General features: G+C 29.4%; 1 protein-coding gene across 3 annotated transcripts in view; it reads right to left on the reverse strand.

Annotated features, from left to right (window-relative positions):
• The window catches only part of LOC123306128 (serine/threonine-protein kinase pakD-like), a 42511-nt gene extending 34090 nt beyond the window's left edge, over positions 1-8421 (reverse strand). The window contains exon 1 of one of the 3 annotated variants that reach the window (XM_044888017.1): positions 8026-8421. The gene's annotated coding sequence lies outside the window, so the exon portion shown is untranslated. The remainder of the gene's footprint in view (positions 1-8025) is intronic. The other 2 variants (XM_044888015.1, XM_044888016.1) reach the window with 2 other exon arrangements.
• Between the last annotated feature and the right edge of the window lie 8064 nt (positions 8422-16485).

Genomic DNA, 16485 nt, shown 5'->3' on the forward strand with positions numbered 1-16485 from the left:
TTAATTTATTACGTTGGTGTTATGCCTATGGTGGGGGGCTGTATATATTTAATTTCCTGTAATTTTTAAGAAAAATGATAAATCTTGATAGAATTTTGTGAGTTCATAGATATATTTATTGTGAGTTGATATAATGGTATTACACCAACAAACTTAATTATTTATTATTCGACCAGAAAGTATGCCGAACTTTCGCACGACTAATCTTTGTGTATTAGTTTGCTCATTATAAGGCTTGACCCTCCTCTTGACCCTCAAGTTAGAACTCGCAACATTTTATAAACATGATAACACACCTTATTATTATAAAAAGTTAAATTTTCAAGTTTGACATTTATTATCATCTGCAGGCAGTCATTAAAATCAATACCTACATACAATAAAGAGATATCATGATATGCTTGCTGTTGGTTGATTGATATACAACTTTATTGGCATTAATTATGAATTACAAGTAAAAATACATTGTTCTCTTTTATCGATTTTTTATTACCTACTATGATCATGATAAAGTAAAAATCATTGATTTTCGATTAATTTCTGTAGAAACTGGCTTATTGATGATTCTCGTAATAAAAAACCCACAAAACACGATGGTCGTATTAAAAAAATTTGAAAACTGGCAACTTCATCGTTAAAAACAAAGCTTTATTTCTATTTCTCTTCGACAAAAACTCACAATTTTACTTGTTCGTAAAATTGTCAGTTTTGTACGATATCTCGCGCAATGTCAATTGCTTATATAACTAGTTCTAAGCTAATTTGTTTGTTAAGAATTTGCGGCTTTCCATGAAAGCTTTCTCATTTCATACCCATACAAATCGATAAATACTTATTTAAGCTAGTATTTGTGCATGCAACAACAATTTTGCCTTAATATTTATAAATGTAATATCTCAACTCTCCGAAACATTGTAGCATGACGCAACCCAAAAAGACTTCCATGGCAGGGGTGTAACTACCGCCGTATCAGCCGTATCACAGAAGTCCCTAACCGGGCTACAGAGGTCTCTGGCGTGTGTCAGTAACAGTTGAGAGAAGTTTTTCAAAATTGAAACTGATAAAAAATTACCTAAGGACTTCGATGGGACAGGAACGGCTATCAGATTTGTCACTATTGTCTACAGAAACATAACTTTTAGAAAAAAACTGAAATCGTCTTCTGCTATAGATGATTTAATAAATCAATTTTCCGAAAAAAGGCAAGAAATGTGTATATTTAATTTGAATTGTATGGCTAGCTAAATTTCTAGGAGGAAGTGATAACTTATAATCAATAAATATTTAGCTTAATTTAATGCAACCTTTTTTGTTTCTTTTGTGAGAAATGTTTATCCTTCATTTGGGCCCCCAATTAATTTTGATACGGGGCCCTTCAAAAGGTAAGAGAACACCACTGTTCCATACAGAAACCGAAAATACAGACTATATTGCGTTTGAGTGTACCAATTATTAACAAAAAAACTTTTTTTTTAAATCAATCATCATCGTGAAGTAAATATTTTTAAATAACTCAATTTTCCAAAAAATTTGGCATAAATAAAATATCCATACGACTTTTTGTCAAAGGAAAAATTTGACTAAAAAAAGAATCTTCAATAAGCCAAATTGTTAAAAATAAATCCAAAAAGAATTTCCATTACTTACATACATAAAGTTGTTATAATAATATTATTTCTTATCGCACAATTTAGAATGATATCATATAGAAATTCACAGTGGCGGATTTAGGCTTGATGCCGCCCTAGGCTCGGTTTGATATGCCACCCTTTCGGCCGCTATTTATTTAGTTTTCGAAAATTTTCGAAAGTAGTTTCTAGAATTTTTTCCATTTTCGTTGAAGCTTCTTACAAATTTTCAACTGCCTATCTTATATAGTTTTGGAAAAAATGGACACCAAAGTTTTGTCCTAATTTGCGCCCTCACGGGTAAACAAATTCAATCATTAGATTTTTCAATACATTTTATTGAAAAAAATCGGATTGCTCATGAATTATTCCGCTTTTAAAACATTGAAGTTCCGAAAATTTTACCGCCAGTAAAATTGTGCCGTCCTAGCCCCGGGCCCATTAGACCTAAGCCTAAATTCAGCACTGGAAATTCGACATAATATAGAATTTCTATAAATAAAATCATTTAAACTTTATTTAGTTTCTTAAGATATTTTTTATCATAAAAACATGCTCATATATGTACACTATTTGTGACAACAGTCATATTACTGTACATAATACGTAGACTTAGTGTGTATACATATACTCAACACACACACACACACACACACTGAATATTTATAAGTTTATTATTGTTTTCCTTTTAATAAATCGTTTTTTAAAAAATTCCCATTTCTAAAGTTTCCCTAATTCTGTATTTTATTAAATATTAAGTTTTAACTCATTCCTAAAAATAGTTTTTCAGATATACACGAAACTTTTTTTTTCTTTACCGAGCCGTTACATCTTTATTATATGCATTTTAATTATAAATATTTCGCTTCATAATCGATTGCAAAATTGTTTCTTTTTCGAGAAATTCTAACTTAGCGGTTAATATTATAATTTCATCAAATTCTTAAGAAAAGTGGCCTTATGGTCAAACTACCATAAAACTTGTACATAGCCAAATGAATGTAGATTAACTGCGTGACTTTTGCTTAAAAGGTAAACAAACACCTGATCTCGGAGTGTAGATATCATATTGTGATCATGCCTGATTTTTTTCTGTTTAAAGAAGAAAATAATTTTTTGCATTGAATTCAAACTATAGTACATGGTTATTAGATTATCTACGATTGAGTAGAGAAAGCCATAAATTTATAATTTTAATAACAGTCATTGTTATAATAAAAATACTTTTTTTTCTTTTAATACAAAACAGGTAGGCAATAAATACATTGGCTATTAATAATAAAATTGTCAAGGTCATTAAAATATATTAGAGAGTTCTTCATGAAAATATGAATAAGTAGGTACAACATCTGCTCTTGTATTTGCAAACAATAATGGAGCATAAATAATGGTAAAAGTTAAATTTTGCCACAAAAAACTATTCACAATAAATACGCTCTTAATTATTTTTTTAAAAATCATTCAAACGAAAATATTAATTATAATTACACACTATACATACACATAAATAAACTCAATACTTATGCTTATGGACTGGCTTTTAACAACATTTGGTCTTTTCGAACAACAGAGAATCTTTTCAGATTTAAAAAAAATTGATCGATTTTTTTTGCATTTTTATACGATGTATATATGACATTTAAGAAGTATATTAAGTCCCAAGTTTGTAACGATTAAAAATATTGATGCTACAAAAAAAATTTTGATGTATGTGTGCATAAAAACACCTAATTAGTCCATTTTCGGTTATCTATCTGTCCGTCTGTCTGTCCGTAAGCACGATCACTCAAAAATAAAAAGAGATGTCAGGCTGAAACTTTTAAAGAGTGCTTAGCACGTAAAAAGTGAGTGCGAGTTTGTAAATGAGCAACATAGGTCAATTGAGCTTCATCTTGTAAACCGTTAGAGATAGAAAAAAAGTTTAAATGTAAAAAATGAGAGCGGTAGTTAGGTGCAAATTTTATAGTATATTAATATGGGAATATCAGTTGTGTGTGTGGCTATTTAAGAGTGGATATCTTTCTTTATTTACGTGACGTCAAGAAACCAACGATTGCGTCACCAATACTGTCTATACATGTTATTTCAACAATTAACTCAGTCAATTGATTGTTTTCACTTGTTGCATTCACTTGTTGTGTTTAGAATACACCCTAAAAATTATAAAGCAAAATTTGTATAATTTTTGAAGTTATAAAAAATATAAGTACAAAACAAAAAATTCTAATTTTCAGTGTGTTATTTAACGCGTGTAATATCAATCTTAGAACAATCTTCTTATCAGGAATTATTTGGCTTTATTATATGGTCCAAAAATCGGTTTATGGTAGATAAAAGTATAAATAAAATATTCACAAAACGCCCATTTTTTGACTAAAAAGTTAAATAAAACCCCCACACCAATTATTATAATAAAAGTGAAGATTTTATTTGTTTAAACGCGCTAATCTCTGGAAAAATTATTTTTACATCTGAAAGTCAGATTCATGTAAAACAACATGAACTTTATGTTATTACACAAAAAAATTAAAAATTAATCTACGAAAATTGCAATCAAGGTGTAAAAAATTTTCTTATAAAAGTCATTATAATGTGATTGTGATTCATGAAATTGTAAACAAAAAAGGGGATAGGTGAGGGCAAGAAAGTGAAGGATATAACTACAAATTCTTCTTTTTCTTTGAAAGCGAAGCGATCGGGTAACTACTAGTTGTCTTATATGCTAATGCCTACCATTAATAAAAGCATTTTTTTTATTATAAAAGATGACGATTTCCACTAATTTCCAATTATAATCCATGATATTAAGAACAGGGGGTTATAATATAGGTAATATTCATAACTGATAACTTGATAAGAGATAGATGGAAATTTTTATTATAGAGGTATACTTTTATAAAATAAGGACCAGCTATTGTGTAAACACAGTTTGTTTGCTGTTGTATAAAGAATAATTGTAAACGGTAAATTTTCCTCTGTTTACAACATATATAAATGTATCGGCTATAACAACATTGGTTATAGCGACATGTTGGCTGTAGCGAATAATATTAAATAGAATTATAGACCGGCAGATCGACTATAATGACCAACGCATACGCATACACATACGTTTTCAGTTAAAGTATATTGCGAACTATAATCTGGCCATCAACAAGTTAATAAAACAAGTTATCAAAAATCTTAGCATAACGTATTTTCACGTTTTTTGATTTTCCACTTTTGAAACATAAGAATGAAAACTGTTATTAAATTGACCCGTTGAAACATTTCGGTATATTGAGATTAAAAAATTTACATTTTAATAATCCTGTTGCTCCTGCACTGCTTAAATAATAAATCGTGAACCCGTAATGAAGCGAAAATTTTATGATTCTTTTTACCACACTTTTGAAAGGTTGAGGAACATCAAGATTATTATCTTCATATTTTTCTACAACTTTATTTGTGATAATAGTTTTTAGTCATATTTTTTCCAGTAATATAGAATATATAGAATTGTCCACTATATCGAAGAACAACGGGGAGAGGTAAGGGTGTGACTGTAATTGAAATCCACTTTATAACGGATGGTGGACTCATTTGTGCTTAGACTTAACATATATTTAATGGTGGCGGCAACGGGAAGATATTAGATATACTACCACTATAATGTAATCTTTAATTACCATGCGCTTCCATACCATGGTTATAACATATTTTTAATACTTTAGGAATAGAATGTGACCAAAAAATGTGGTATTATCAATTAAATACAAACCTATCTCGGTCCGTATTAAATAAGGTTTGATCCTTTGCAAACTTTAGTGGAACAGAATTAGTGAAATATGAATGTTATGGCTCTTTTTCAAGATATTGGTTTCGTACACACAGAAAACTGCATAAAACCAATGTGCACAAGTGACGTTCCTAAAAAATGACAGACAAAATACAACATGGATTTTCAACATTGAAAACATCTGTTGTCTACGTCTATTTTGCACACTGCAAACAAAAATAAAATAAATAAAAACAAGTGAAAATAAACAATTGACTGAGTTAATTGTTGAATACCCCGTATAGATAGTGTTGATGATCAGTGCTTGTATTATTTTTTTATAAATCAGAAGACTTTATAAAAGGAACACAATTATGTTTCACAAGACCACTAGTTGAAGCTACATGCAAACTTTCACCTCTCTATCTTTTATAGTTTAGGATAAAATGGACACCAAAGTTTTGTCCTAATTTGCTTCCTCGCGGGTAAGTACAGTAATGTTCACGAAAAAATGTTTCAAACAAAAGTTGCTTATTGTTTTATAAGGGACATTTTTTTAATTTAAACTTTTGTTTAATCTTGAAAAATTTCAGCTTAGCTTCTATTTTCGTTTTTAAGCTATCATGTTCACAGACAGACAGACAGACGCTTAGGGACACAACCGGAAATGGATTCTTTAGGTGATTTTATGAGTACATATACCAAAATTTTGTTCGTTTCATCAATACTTTTAAGCGTTACATACTTGGGACTAAACTTAGTATATCTTGATATATATTACATAAATACAGAGTATAATAATATGTTATAAATTAATTTAATTTAATTAAAATTACTTAAAACTCATTAGATACAAGAGGACATTGTCAACTTTATCAAAAGTTCACACTGTCGGAACCGTCTAGAATCATTTGTTTCGCAAATACAGCAAATACCATTAAAATAGAAAAAAACTAAATTTCTTATATCTATATGAATTAAGGTAGTACGAGCGCCAAGGCAAATTTAGACTTGTGGTTGAAATTATCTGTACCTTATTTTTAAATTTGATGATGAGTTTTATTATAATTTCATGAATGTAGACGCTAAATAAAAATGCAATTTTTCGATATCTGTCTAGGTTTTCGAAATATGAAAGCTTAATAATTAAACAAAATTTTCGATTCGATATTTTGAAAATGACTCCAGATATCGAAAAATTTTATTCTTACTTTTCGTCTTATATTATCAAGTTATAACATTATTCGCCATCAAAATTGAAAAAATATATTCTCTTTAATAAAAAAATATCTCCATACCTGTGAAAATACGAAAAACTTATAAGCCTTTTTAAGGAAAATAATGAATGGATTGAGACGGTTCATGCTCTTGAACGTTACTATTGAACATTAAATATCTTAATTTGCATGCGTGCATAGCTACAATAAACTATTTTTTACAGAAATATAAAACTCCATTTTTGGCCATTTCAAATTTCGAAACGAATAGTTTTAGAGGGTTTCGCCCATTTGGAATTTTGATTAGGATGGCAATATCTTCCTGTATCTAGTGTTTCAAAAATTTCAACCAAAAGACAAATCCAGTGGTATATGTGCGAGGTCCTTTAATACAAAATAATTTTTTTTTAACTGAAAGAGTTAAATTAGATTTGGTTCATATAAATCACCATCAAAAGAAAACCATCAAACGCAACTTTGTAGAAAATGTGAAGAAATAAAATTTTAATGCGAATCTCTTATTCTTAGAATTCTCTACAATTTTAAGTATCATAAAATTTGTATTATTTATTACATGATACATCATCTTATAAATTAAATATTAAATATTTATCTTAAGTATTACAAAATTTTCTTAGAAATTGTCGTAAAATAGTAATTTAAATGTAATACAAAGAATTAATATATTTTTATCAAAAGTCTGTCAATATTATCATACAGTTGCGGCTACGAGAATTGCGGTCAAATTCTTAATAATTTTAAGTATAGTAACAAAAAGAATATACAGACGATTAAATTAACAAGTAAATATATTTATCATCTAAATTTTATAGAGAAAAAAGATAATAGAAAAAAATTTCTTTTATATTTGATGAAATTAAAATGAACTAATTAAGGCTCTAAGAATAAATTGCATTTGAAAAATTGTAGTCTAAACGAGAGCTGTAGATTTAGGGTAGAATTGAAGGAGCGTCATTTAAATAACACTTCTTTTTAAAGTTTGAACACAAAATCAAAGGCCTGGATAAAAAACGGGCGTTAAGACTAACCAACCGGTATTGTTACATTCTCTTTAGCAAAAAATTTCTGGGTTTCAATATTAACATGACTAAGTATATATTTTTCGCATATTAACATGAACTACAGTTTGTAAGTTGGCATAATTTTAAACCTGCCAAAAGTCTGCTTTGATGCATCTTTTTGGGTATTAAATTGCAAAATTCGCGAATTTTTCGCAATATTCTAGGTCTACACTTTGTTACATCTATTTTCATGGTGTTACAAGTGTTACATCTATTTTCATAGTGTTACAAGTGTTGCATCTATTTTCATGGTGTTACATCTATCTCCTATTATTATCTATTATTTCAGATATTAAGGATGCCTCTTCAGCGCGCAAATATTCAAAATTGTTTTTACTTACATTTTAATGATGAATAATTGCGGTTTAAATATTCATAGAATTTTACTAGAATATACTTGTAAATTACTAATAATTATAAGATAGACCACACATTGTTGTAAAACACCGTAGAAATATAAAAGAAAATCACAAAAAATTTGGCACTAATTTTTGAAAGAAAAAAAAAACAAAACAAAACAAGAACTACCAACTTATGAACTGCACAAAAACACACACTCATGAAAATTTATTGAAAACAGAAAAGAAAAAACAAACACCCGCAATTTTTTTTAAATAAACAATTTTAATTCAAATATACGTCATGTCTTCAGTGTGCTGCACACTTCACAGTTGTAGTAGTGGACATGTTGAGAGCGACTAACAAAATGTCGGAGAAACATTTAAGTACCTGTCATTTTATAAACTTACAAATGTTTTTAAGTATAGTTTATTGCATTACATACTACACCAATAATACAACAAACTATACTTATTATGTGTTCAGTAAGAATTACTTAATAACCATGGTCTTATACTGTGAAGTATGATATTCATCAGTTCTCTGCGTCTGCAATAGTACAATTTTATAAGTCAGTCATCGTCATCGTCATCGGTAACAACAGCATCATTCAATAGTACCAAATAGTACTTTACTTAAGTCGCATTGGTATAAGTACTTCGCACATGACTGTGTACTTCAAATATAGCCTTGTTGGCACCATCTGACTTTTCTCAAACATTTTTAGAAATATAATATTGGCAAAAGTCTAATGGAAAACATTAAAGTAAGTATTTCTTATTTTAAATTTGGAATACAAATGTCTATATCATTTGTATAACAGATAGCGTTTACACTCCTTATTAAAAATTGATACTGATAATATTTTGTATTTTGATACTGAACCCTAATCATATGTACAAAGTACTACTAAACCCTTTCAACATTAATATACATGTGTCGTATCCTTTACACTTTACAGGATCAATTTTTTACTTAGAGTAAGAGGCGGATTTCTTTTTCCGCTCTTACGCCACGGCTAATTCTGTTGCCTTTTTAGGCTTTATAAATTTGCCTGCGACCCTTTTTTCGTATGGTGGCCTTTCTTCTAAAAGCTTGTTCGCATCGTTCACCTTTGTTTTTATTGTTTCCTTCATTCAAAAAATTATACTGTCTTAATTTTAAAAAATAAAAAAAATTTAGTTTGGGAAGATTCTTGATATCGTTTATCAAGATTTTTTCAATCTTGATTAAAATAATTACATGCACAAATGCAAGCACAAAGATTATCTGCATTAGAGTTAGTCCGGCCAGGTTTAAATCAAAAAGTAAATACAATTTTTTTTTTTTTTTGTTTTCAAAAGTATAACTTTTCTATATGGGTTGAAATATTACCTTGTGTTGAAAAATTTTAATAGAAACTTAATTTTTTTTATAATGTTTGGTATGATCGATGTATTGTTTTCTAACTTCAAAATTTTAATCAATGGCTAGTCGATCATTTCTATCTCGATATGGTTCTCCCGGTTAAGAAGAGAAAAGTAAAGATGGCGCATGATAGACTATGATATTTAACTATGGTTCTATGGTAGAAAATAAAACGAAAGGCTGTTCTTAAGATCTCAGAAAGTAGTCAGAATGGAGAAGAGCCAATACTTTGCTATTCAGATATTGAAAATGAGCAAGACAATTGTGCTGGGTGTGGGGAAAACTATTACACTAACCAACTTATTGAGAACTAGTTGCAATGTGTCATTTGTTCTTTTGTCAATATGTATTCAAAGTGTAGCCAAAAGAAGAAAAGAGAAGAGAAGCGGGAAAATAAAAAAAGGGTACAGTAAAGTATTAGCCATCATCTTCCTACTATCATGCTCCTCTCTCTCGGACATCTCGGGGCACATGGCCAGTCGAGATTTATGGTTAATAGCTTTTTAAAATATGGCTGGGCTTACTATTTAATTCTCCCAAAGTATACGGAACAGATAGCGAAACCTGAAATCAATGGGTAGTCCCTAACTAGCATTGCTTTTATAAATAATAAAATTTAGGTATCCTAAGTAATCTGTCTTAGAGAAAGTTGAAATCAAATTTTAACATTTTGTTCTTTAATTACTAATACTCCTATAAAACATGTATAGTAATGAACATAAACAAGATTATTTATTATTATTTTTGTATTTGTGAATCACTTTTACATTCACTCGTCTGCATTAAATCAATCGCCAAAATTACACTGCTCTTTCTGCAGCAGAGAGCTGCGAGCTGCGTCTTGATTTCAATTTGCGCGCTATAAAATCTTAAGCGCGAGAGAGATACAAGTGCACCCCTTCACTAACCCCTATCGGGAACGAAAATACACAGCAAAGATTTTATTTTAGTGACCGTTTGAATAAACCCTTAAGGCATCGTTTTCCAAATTTGTTTTTGTCTTGTCAATAAATTTAGTGTTTATTCTCCTCTATTCTTTTCCTGTGACCACTGAGCAGGCACAAGCCACTTAAAACTGGGTCTCCCATCCTTGACCTATTTCACGTCTTAACATGCCGTAACTCTAGCTAAATGCTATTTCTGGGATAGTTAAACCAATTTTGATTACGTCGCATACCACTGGGAAAAACAGGGTGGGTGCGGGCAAACAAATGTGTTTATTCAACAATGAATTCATTTAAAACCGCATCACACCGCATTTAGTAGGGGTAGGGCGTTCAATTACCCACAAGTGATAATATGTTGTCAGTTAATGATTCAGTAAACTTCTTATTTCCAGGGCTGCCACAAAAAGGCGCACCAAAAAAAGCTACTAAAGCGCTGATCTTTTCATACACCAAGACGCTGAGAAGCTTAATTATGAGTACCTAAATATTGTACGCTATAAAAATGCTATACACATGAAGAGGAGCGTGTGATCAGGTCCTCTACAAATTTAGTCAGCATGCGGTAATTGAAAGCAGAAAGAAAACGTAACAAATGACGGGAACCTCATAAAGGAGTGGTCGTCGGACCAAATTTGCTCACCACCCTTAAAAGTTTCAAGGATCAGCCTTGCTTATTTCATAGAAAACATAACTTTTTTGTATATTCTTTAAATATTTCTAAATTTTACAGAGAGTATCGACATTATCGAAACTCCGTATCGAAATTCTCAAAAATCAGAAATTTGTTTTCGAATAATTTTGAAGATGTTAACACTAGGGTGTTAAGATGTATAAAGAGGGTGTTAAAGATGTTATATGGAGATATTTATATATCTCTATAAGTTAACATTAGTTTCAGATCTAAACTTTTAATAAATTAGCATTCATCTTGAATAACAGGAAATACCTAAGCATCATTTAAACTGAGGTATTTTCAGATAAAATAATAATGTAGTAAAACAATTGAAGAATTGAAAGTCTAAATTCTACTAAAACGATGATATTTAACAACATGAAGGTTATAATCAATTAACCAATTAAAATTATAAATTTAAATTTATTCACAGGAATTAAAAGATTTATTTATGTATAATTGACCTAAATAATTGTGCAAAAGAAATCAAAGGCAAGGCGGTAATAATTAAATAACTTATCACAATCAGTAAACCCATCCTCAAAATACGCCATTTATATTGCAATTTAAAATGATAATAAAAATAACATTTTTTTTAAGTAGGTTAAATTTAATACGATGCACTTTATCATAATAAAAATAATATAATTAAAATCTATATCGTATGCACGTAGGGGAAACTTTTGTAGAAGTTAAAGTGTACAGTGTGTTATATAACTTTTGTACAGGACAAGACGAAATAGTTAAGATATAGTTTTTCATATAAAGAATCCAAACGGAAGAAATTGGGGAAATATCCAGAGATGGCAGAAAGTTACATTTCTTACATTTTACGTAAGTTTTCATCTATAACCTTTTTTTTCTATAACTTGTAATAACTTTTCATCTATAACTTGTAGATATGTAAGAAAAACTACCTTGTTATTAAAACTACCTTGAAATATTCACAAATTTAGATTAAAAACTCCCGCTTTTATTGCTTTCGTATAGTCACGTACAAAAATAATTTTTAAGTAATTGAGAGTTTCTCTTAAATCAGCCTGTATTGGAGCACAACGTCCCAAAATTAATTATAATAATAAACACGATAATATACTTATTTTATGTATATATATATATATATATATATATATATATATATATATATATATATATATATATATATATATATATATATATATATATATATTTTATCTATATAAATAAACTTTTAGCATAGACCAGAATCAAAACTTTTAGAATATATCTTTTACAAAAGGTCAGAATCACAAGAGAATGATTCTTATTTTTGGTAACTTCTTATTATTGTTCATAGATGCTTTTGAAAATTTGATTTTTCTTAATTTATGGCTGTTCTTTTGAGTTTTCCTTCCTGAAATTATTACGAAAATATCAAAAAATTATACGAATCGGCCAAGCCGTTTGTGAGCCTTATCCGAACAGTTATAATCAAGAAGTTATAATCAAGAAGTTATAATCAAGAAGTTATAATCAAAAAGTTATAATCAAATAAATTTTTGATGAAACAAAGTTTATTACCGGGCCCGCAAAGTTTATTTATTTGAAATTGAAAAATAAATGTTAGCTATACTATTTTAATATCAATTATTTTATTTTTATTAAATAAAAGCTAATTTAAAAAAAATAAACATCAGAGCTATAATTATAAACAAAAATAATAATATTTAAAGTAGATTAATGTAATTTTTCAGGTATGCTAACGTAATTTTCGACCAAGCCACACTGGCAATACTGGAAATCTTCTCTGTAAAAAATAAATAGGAAAATGAATAGCCGGAATAGAAAATGAGTAATAAAATCCAGATCCAAATAGGTTCACTTGCCCCGCAAATCATAATATAATGTGTTTAAAAAAAGATTCTAAAACGCCCAGTGGGTTTTGGAACACATCTTTAATTGGTTGACGAGAATATCCCTTGTTGGATCCAAGAGTTTGCAGTTAAATGGAGCTTGTCTGGCACGATAATATTCAAAAGACTTGAATGTAGTTGATATTTGCTAAGAACTTGCCGCATTTAGAGATCTTGTAATTGGAATTTACGAAAATTAAGTGCATTCGACCTGTTACATCAGTGAAAGCATGGGTTGCAAAAAGTGTTTCCTAGTGTTAATACAGCGGACATTTTCAACTACATCTACAATTTGTGAGCACAGCTTCAGCAAACTGAAAATAATTAAATCGGCTTTCAACAATGAGCCAACGTCTATCTGTCCCCTGATCCTAATCATTAACTATAAAAATAACTCTGAGACGGACTTAGATAAGCTAATAAATTCTTTCGCAGAAACGAATTTTTACAAATCGATAGAACACAATAGACATACTAAAAAAATTTATAACGCATTTTCTGTATATTTTTTCTTCTACTCTTTAAAAATAACAGGATTTGAATCTTACGTAAATTTAAAATAAAAAACTACAAAATGTTTGCTTTTTTAGTTTCTATGACGTTCAGACAAAAAATAAATAAATTGAGAATTTATATGTGAATTTGAAGAATGTGAATATTTTTTAAGCATAACTACATAATAAAAGGTTCGATAAATATAATCCGGTTTTAAATCACCGTTTTAAAAATCTCTCATGTTCCAAACACAAATATGTAACAAAAAACCCTTTGAGAAAATTTTATCATACGAGGTTGTTGCCTTGTCTATTTCCATCAACGGACCATACGTAATAAAGAATATTTATTGATTTACATCGAAAAGAGAGTTTTTTTCGATTTATAATGTTTGACGTAATTTAAGATGTGTTTTTGCATCTGGTTTAAATAAGTTTTTATTTATTTACAATATTTTAAACCACTTTTTTTTATTGTATGTAAAAAACAAAATGACACACATGTTTAAACAATAATAAAATTTACATTAAAAATAAGTAAGTATTCATATTATTAAAAATAAATCTCGTAAATAGATATTTAGAATATAATGAATCACTACTAAAATGAGAGGCGGATAGTACCCTATTTTCTGAATTATAGAATTATTATAATGCTACATATTTTGAATTTTTGTAAGATGGCACCTACAAGGTTATTCCTTGATCAACGGAGAGGCAAAGCATTTAGTTTAATATGACATTTAAGAAAATGTCTGGAAAGCTTCGTATTAAAGCAAAATTATAATGCATTGCACATAGCTGCAGCACACCAAAGGTTGTGGGCTCGATTCTAGCCGAGAATTGAATAGTTCTCAATTTAAATATTGATGCAGATTAAGAAAATTTCTAACAATAATTAGAAAAACTCATTGCGCTTGCAAGGAGATTTTCCTGACCCCAGGGCGGACATCGTCCTTGGCTCCGTGTCACAGCAAATAACATAGTTTTTACATAATTTAGTTTAAAGAATCTAACTTCCCAAAATGTAACCCCCTAAAAAATTTTTTTAAAAAACTTCCTTTCTCCAAAATTTTCCCTCCTCAAAGTCTCCCCCAAAAAAATGCATCCCCAAAACTACCCCGCCACAATATTCTCCCAAACACAATTTACCCTTCCCCTGAAAATTACTCCCCCATTCATCCCTCCCCAACCAACCAACCTCTCTACATTCGCTACCAAAAATTAACTTTATTTCTGTTCGACTGGTGAAAATCCCACCTTTCTAGCATAGAATTTAAAAACGTAATTTTGGAGGTTTTTCCGATTTTCCGGGGGTAGCAATGAAAAAGTAGAAGTTTTTCGATTTTGATATAATATTATATAGAATCGATACCAAGCATTACTGTTAATTTCAATTCTAAAAATGGTTTGAATTTACCAATTTTTATTTTTTGGTTCGAATGGTTCTAATCTTTTCTATGATTTTCAAAGTTTGTGTTAGCTAGCAACGACTTTAGTAGGTGAAGAAATAGGCTAGGCTAGTGAATTAAATTATTTGTATTTTTTAATCGATTTTAATTTTAATTTCACTTTTTGTCATCTCATATTTGGTTCAGAAATTCGAAAAAAAAATGTATCGATATTCCTTATTTCCTGTTTGATATGTTTTTTTTGCTGAAATGCTACGGTCAGATGTGTTTGATAGCTATTTTTTAGTAATTGAGCATCTTCTAAATATGAAAACTTTATAAAAGCTGATTCTATTTGTGAATGTACTCTCGAAAGAAATTCCCTACCTCATCAAATATACAACAATACGAAGGTATTTTATTAAAATTTACTGCTGGTGTGGCCAAACACGCAATTATGTTCTGATCGACCAACTGTTTTCCAACAAAATAAAATGATACTAAATTTTAATTTAAAGGCCAAAAGTTTGACCAGTGTGCAAAAACATGAACAAAAACGTTTTATATAAAGACATTTTGTTTATTTATTGATATTCTTTTTACTCGACTGTCATTATTTTAAGATTTTTTATCTAGGACAAATATATTTCATGGCAGGCAAGAAAACAACGATTGTTTTAATCAATGAACATGTTTTTATGCAAAACATCTTTTGTTAAGACGTGTTATATAACGGTGTCTTGCAAACTGTTGCTGCATTATTTTTTTAATTTTTACCTGCACATCTCACAAATTGATCTCTTGTAGGTTGCTCCGGACACTCTTAATTAACTTTAGAAAATTCCTAGGCGACACTTCATTTGTTTCATTTGAGTGAAGAAAAGTTCACTCCAGTGATGGTGTCGTTTGAAAAGTTTACTATTATATTCACATAGAATGTATATTCTAATTTCTTCTTTTTTATGATAAAATCTTCAGAGATCGTTGCCTGTAAGATTGATTTTGTGCATATGCTTATTGAGTTTACAATGTCCAGTAAGTACCCTCAAATTCTTTTTCCCCAGATGCAAATGCTCTGAAGCCTTTTTCATCAGCACTTTTTTATAAAAGCTTTTAATAATAAGTGTTTTCGCAGAAGTAGTTGACCTCCATTCCTTTATTTTTATTGTGCTTTTCGGTATTCCGGAAAATGAATCCGGGCTACTTAATGGAATTATTACATGCGCCCGTTTTATCTAATTTAACGTCTTGGTTCCAATCGTTTCTTGATTGTCCGGGCATCCAGCTAATAATTACTTTATGTTTACCCAGATTATTTAGGAATTTGACTCAAAACACCTTTGGAGTTTATTTCAACAGCTCGATACATTGTAAATTTTCGTGCTTAAATGTTTGATTAACTTTACACAATGGTACACGGCCAAACATTGCATTGGAAATACATATTAGTTGAATTGTAAAACAATTTTACAATTTAATTTCTAACCTTGTCCTTGCAATAAAATCACGTTCTACACACAGCCACACAAAATCACCACAAGCCGCGCGAGCACATGATGTGGGAGGTTTTTTTATAAAATTAATTACCATTTGTCCCAGGGCCAACTATTATAATACATTATTGTAAGTTTATAAGCGCACTTTAAACAAAAGATGCAAATTTTATTAGTCATAAAACA

The sequence above is a fragment of the Chrysoperla carnea genome, chromosome 1 (assembly GCF_905475395.1).
Source record: "Chrysoperla carnea chromosome 1, inChrCarn1.1, whole genome shotgun sequence".
Classification (NCBI taxonomy): domain Eukaryota; kingdom Metazoa; phylum Arthropoda; class Insecta; order Neuroptera; family Chrysopidae; genus Chrysoperla; species Chrysoperla carnea.